Here is a 6,102-nt window from a genome sequence, read left to right on the forward strand (position 1 = left end):
GCTATCATATCTTCGAATATTTGGGGGTTCGTGAGTTATAATTGTATTGCGTTTTCGCTAAAAAAACTTGGTGGTGGTACAACCACGTATGAGATGGATTTCTGGGTATACGATAGGGGAATTGCAGAATAAGTTTGTTTTAGTTATATCTACGATCATTACTGGGACACCTAGTGTAGCTATATTTCATTTTTTGAGACGGTGACCGAGTTCAGTGCAAGTTTCAAAATGCATATTGTTAAGCTCCTTTTGTAGCCTTATCATCACCAGGTATTGTATTCTTAAGTTGCAGATTAACATGTGGAGAGAGGCAGCATGGTTCATATTATACTTTTTCACTTGTGGAGCTAAGAAATATGATCCATCCATTTTACTTCTATTAGAATCATTAATAGCAACATATTTGGTGCTTTCATATGATAAGCTATTATCCTGGCTTTCTCAGTTGATGCAGGCAAGAATCAGCAATGGCTTCTGCTGCAGCAACATCTGGGCTTGTCTATTTTGAGGAAACTAAAGCTGTAGATCATTGTTTCCCTGTTAGGAAGTGCCATAAAGTCCTTGCATGAAAAAAAACCAAATCAAACATACCCGGATATTCCATTCGGAAGTAGGGTCAGGGTTGGGGCTTAAGATGTATCAAGGGGTAGAGAGATTGTTCCCATGACAATCTCCATCTTGCAAGAAAGTTCCTTTTTTTTAAGTTGCAAGAAAAGAAGTGGGTAAGCAGGCAACAAAGACAATAAAGAGAGTAAACGGTAATAGTTGTAAGGACATGCGCAAGATAAAAAGGTTGAAGCCAACTACATATGGCAAGTATAAGACGAAGTACTAGAGGATCAGATCTTCTAATTACAACCATGTTAGTACATTGCTACTTCTCCCGCCGACTATAGTTGCTACTAGTCCCTATGAAGGTCATGTAATCTCGAAGGCCACCATGTCCATCCTCAGTTGCTCATCTATGTACTCGGCCTTCGCCTCTCATTCCCTCAACGGTTACGCTCTCCACCCTCCTCACTAGAGCCGTCATTTGTCTCCTCTTAATGTGTCAAACAAATCCCGCATAAAACAATAAATGATTTACTTATCCACTTTCATTCTAACTTGTCTATTTAAGTAGTTTAGGAAACTCATGGCATCTACATGTTAGAGAGGGACCGTACCAGCATGTGAGTTTTTAATAGTCTCTCTCAAATGGTCCAGTGATAGAAAACTATGTAGCAGTAGATGTTAAACAATACGAGGCCCGTTTCGCTTAAAACTTACCCCCGTCCCGCATGTTAGGGCCACTCGTGAGCTGTGATTTGTTTGGCTCATCTTTAGATCTGGTAGAAGCTGAAGGTGGGTTTTTGGGACCTGAAGGAAGAAAGTGACGTAATAATATCCATGGTGGGTTTCAGACTAAGGTAACCGAAAGTGACTTAATCTTGAAACCATAGAAACCAACAAGGTTAAGGCATTATTGACGCACCCCAAGGCCCTACCTACGTCGTATCGATGTTCAATTAGCTCGGTGGTCCTTGATATATAACGTTATATATGTAATCATCTTACGAAAGGTTTAACACGAGTTATTAATGTAAACAAAGAACTACAATGCTATGAAGGCGTACTTGAGGGTGTACCAATACGAGATATAAAACATGGCCTCCAAAATATTTGCATCCAATTATACAAGTTCTAGCCTTTAGAAAGACTTAATGGACTAATCTTGAAAATGGTTATTTTTTTATTTGATAAAAATTGATTACGAGGAACGGGTTGAAGATTTTGTTTCGAAGAGTGTTATAGATTCTATTTAAGTGAACTAGAAGGGTACTCGTGCGAGATGCATCTCGATTTTAATGTTTTATTTTATTCTTTATCTTTTTTTTGTAAGGGTGTCCGGGCCAAAGCCCGACTAATTCTCGGCAAATTTGGAGGCTAAACATGGCCCCACTTAAATGTCGTCAACACTCCCTTCCCAGGGCTCGAACTCGGGTTTATGACTATGTCATGCCCAAACCTTTACCACTAGGCTGGAAGGTCTTTGACAATTCAAATCAACTCGCCACTATTCTTTATCTTTGTCGATGTTATAATACGATTTTATGTGTTTTTAAGAAAACAATAATGATTTTATTTTTGAATAAAATATAAATTTTAATATATCATAAAAATTTGAAAAAAAATATCAATGTTAATATCAAATCAACTATTTAAAAATTCTTATTTTTTATGTAATTTATTTATTTTTATTATAATTTAGTTTAAGTTTAATAATGAAATAATTTATTTTTTGTTTAATAATATAACATTTTACAAAAATTATAATTAAGTATTCTTTTAGAACTCAATGGTTATCCTAATTATATTTTAGATTTTTTATATTTAAAATGAGATGTTTATCTTTTATTTTGATTATGTATATCTGCAGTTAGTTACACGAATTCAGATATAAAGTTTTAATAAGTTGTACTTACGTACAATTTACTTGAAATTTTGAGTTTTAAGTAACATGCATTTATAAACAGTAGCTTATGCATAAAAATTGGTTTTTAGGAGTTTTTGTCAAATGCTTTATAATATAATATAGATATGGAGTTTTAATAAGTTGTACTTATACACAATCTACTAGTAATCTTGAGTTTTAAGTAATATGCATTTATAAATAGTGTTTTATGCATATAGTATAGTAATTCAAGTTTAATAATGAAATAATTTATTTTTGGTTTAATAATATAAAATTTTATAAAAATAATAATTAGGTATTCTGTTAGAACTCAATGATTATCTTAATTATATTTTAGAATTTTTATATTTCAAATAAGATGTTTATCCTATATTTGATAATGTTTATCTGCAGTTAGTTATACAAATTCAAATATGGAGCTTTAATAAGTTGTATTTACGCATAATCTACTTGTAATCTTGAGTTTTAAGTAACATGCATTTATAAACAGTACCTTATGCATAAAAAATGGTTTTTAAGAGTTTTTGTCAAATGTTTTATAATATAGTATAGATTTCATGTGTTATTTTGTCATTTTAAGTGTTTTAATTTGCAACACTTGATTTAAACAATGAACTTTTATATTTTGTTTTATTTATTACTCGTCCAGTGGATCAATTATCCTGGAACGACCTTTATGTGCCATTGGGCTGCAGATGAACCTAGCTCACTCATCAACAAGCTCGACAAATGGTTCGAAGGTATGGCCGTTGCTGCTTTTTTCTTTTTCCTTTCTAAAAACACTAAAAATACATACACCCTGTTAGCAGGAAGCCTCAAGTTCACAACTAGGGGAAGAAAACTAGTTATTAATAGTCGGGGATAAAAACAAAGGGAGTGGTGGGGTATAATTAATGGTGCTGGGGGAGAGGAAGGAGATGGTTCGATGCAAAATTGAAATTATAGACAAGTACTGGTAGCCACGATGCTTCCATTAACTTGTATACTTAAAAAAGGACGTCACAACTTATAATGATGGTTTATAATATGCATTTATACTGTGTACTTGATTGAATGAGTAAATGATATCCATTTTAACAGCTAAGCTTTGTCAGCATTCTTTACAAACCTAACTTGGTTGGGGTAATAGAACTTGAACCGCTAGAAAAGCAGGTTTAGACAATAATTGTCGAACTAGGATTGTCTTGACAGTAAAATTTTTTTAGAAACAAAGCCTCGGTACTTCATTTATATTTTTGTAATAAACAATCCCGAAGCCTTAAATAAAGCCTTGTTTAAGTTGAAAAGGAAATTGTGTATTTTGAATGATTTTGTATAAGTTACTTCTTTAAGATGATTTTTAGGTTTCGTTAGCTCGCCCAAACCATTTAGATGGGGTAAAAAACAATTTAGCAAACTTGCAAAAAAGGGTTGTTGGGCTTGGTGCGTGTTCGTCCCAAATATGCAAATGACTACCTAACGATTAGGATGGTGGGTAATCAAATAAGAGGTCTCGGTTTTGATCTCAAGCACCACCTACTTGTTGCTAGGGAAAATGTACTTTCATCACTCATCATAACCGTGGAACTGGTACAGTAGGAACACTTTGAAGGGTGATGCATACAATTGTGTTAAAGCTCAAACCGTTTAAAATCATTTAACATTAAGAAGGCGTTTGATTTGATGAAATGAGTTTGAGGGATTTGGATTTTGTGAAAGGATTTGGAATAAGGACTTGAATTTGGAATCTTTGGTGCGTTTGATTTGCAAAATTTGGATTTTAATTGAATTCCCCTTCCTATAAATAATTTATAAAACAAATTATAAATAATCATAAAATTATTTAAATTACCTTTTTATTAATTGTTTATTATAAAACAAATGTTTTCAACATATCTTGTAACATCATTACACGTAAATCATATGAAATCCCTTGCAATGGCAACAGCCTCGTGGGATTTTTAAATCCAATATTTGTGGGATTTCAAAGAAATCCTAAGGGGCTGTTTGGTTTGTAGGAACAAAATGAAATTGGAGGGATTTGGAAATCCTTTGGAAGGGGTTGGTATTTCAAATCCTGTGGGATTTCAAAAATTTGCTTCCTACCTAATTGCCGCATTACTTTCTTCCCTCTGGCTTTGAACAAAAACGAAGTACGTGCTCCCCTCCTCGCGGTGCTCCCCTCGTTGGTGCTTTTCTCCCCATCCTCCTCCGTGACTCCATTGTCGCCCGCATCTGCGGCACCATGGCCACCACCACCAAAACCATCACTCCTTCAAACACCCGTCTCGTATGGATCGGCACCGGCGTCATGGGCCAATCTACCTAATCAAAGCCTACTACACTCTCACCGTCTTCACTCATACCCATCCAAAGCACAATCCCTTCTCGGAGCGAATTGGGCTTCCTCTTATCACGCCGTCGCTTCCCAATCAGACGTCGTTTTCTCCATCGTTGGCTACCCCTCAGACATCTGCCAGTCTTCTTCCACCCAACCTCCGATGCCCTATCTGGTCTTTCACCTAACAAAGTCCTCGCCGACATAACCACTTCCGAACCCTCATTTGCTGTCGAAATTGCCAATTCCACAGCTGGGAAGTCGTGTTTTTCAATCGACGCTCCAGTTTTCGGCGAAGACCGTGGTGCTCATAATGTCACGCTGTCAATTTTCGCCAGGAGCGACGAATCTATCGTGAAACAATTGAATCCAATTTTCGCCCCTGTTGGAGAAAATTAACTTCATGGTGGTCCAGGTAAAGGACAATTAGCAAAATTAGTGAACCAAATCACGATTGCTTCAACAGCAGTGGGATTAATCAAGGGCATGATCTATGCAAATGAAGTTGGGTTGCATTTATCCCTTTATTTGGATGCAATTTCAATGGGAGCAATTGAGTCAAAATCCCTAGATTTGTGTGTTTCTTTATTTAACAAACAAAATAATTATAAAAAAAAATTAAATCCCAATCTAAATTCTACAAGCCAAACATAATTTATAAATGATTGGATTTTAAATCTATTCCAAATCTTACAAATCGAACACAATAAAGGATTATAAATCCAATACAATCTAAATTCCTCAAAAACAATCCTGCAAACCAGACACACCTTAAGACTTCAAATCCACGCAATGGTATTGGAATAAAATAGAATTCCAATCCCTCTGAATTCTATCCTATCCTATAAACCAAACAAAACCTAATTGGGTGTTTGGTTTAACGGAATGATTTTAAGGAATTTGGATTCCGTAGAGGGATTTGGAATTGGAAGAATTTAAAATCATTGATGTGTTTGGTTTGTAGATTTGGAATGTAATTTGTAACACCCCAAGATCATATTTGCATATAACATATATTTTCATATATCAAGAAATATAATTTACATATTCGGTCTCAAATTCTTTACAAAAGCTATATTACAAAACAACTAACAACTTTTTTCACAAAATCTCTATACAACACATGAGTACATATCAAGTATTCATATACAAAAGAAGATCATGCTAGCTCAATAATCGATGTAAGCATAATATAATATTTCACAATTTCCCCTTCCCCTTGTCCTCTGGTTTTGCCCGACCTGTAATGCACATTTTTAAAACACAAAATGAGGGTTAGATCTTGAGGTCTAGTGAGAAATCATTTTGATGCAATTACAGGATGAATAAT

The 6,102-nt window shown here is 34.8% G+C and overlaps 1 pseudogene; it reads left to right on the forward strand.

The window, feature by feature from the left end:
• Window positions 1-4,679: 4,679 nt before the first annotated feature.
• LOC112525262 lies at window positions 4,680-5,749 on the forward strand (annotated as a pseudogene).
• Window positions 5,750-6,102: the final 353 nt, after the last annotated feature.

The sequence above is a fragment of the Cynara cardunculus genome (assembly GCF_001531365.2).
Source record: "Cynara cardunculus var. scolymus isolate 2C chromosome LG 1, CcrdV1, whole genome shotgun sequence".
NCBI lineage: Eukaryota > Viridiplantae > Streptophyta > Magnoliopsida > Asterales > Asteraceae > Cynara > Cynara cardunculus.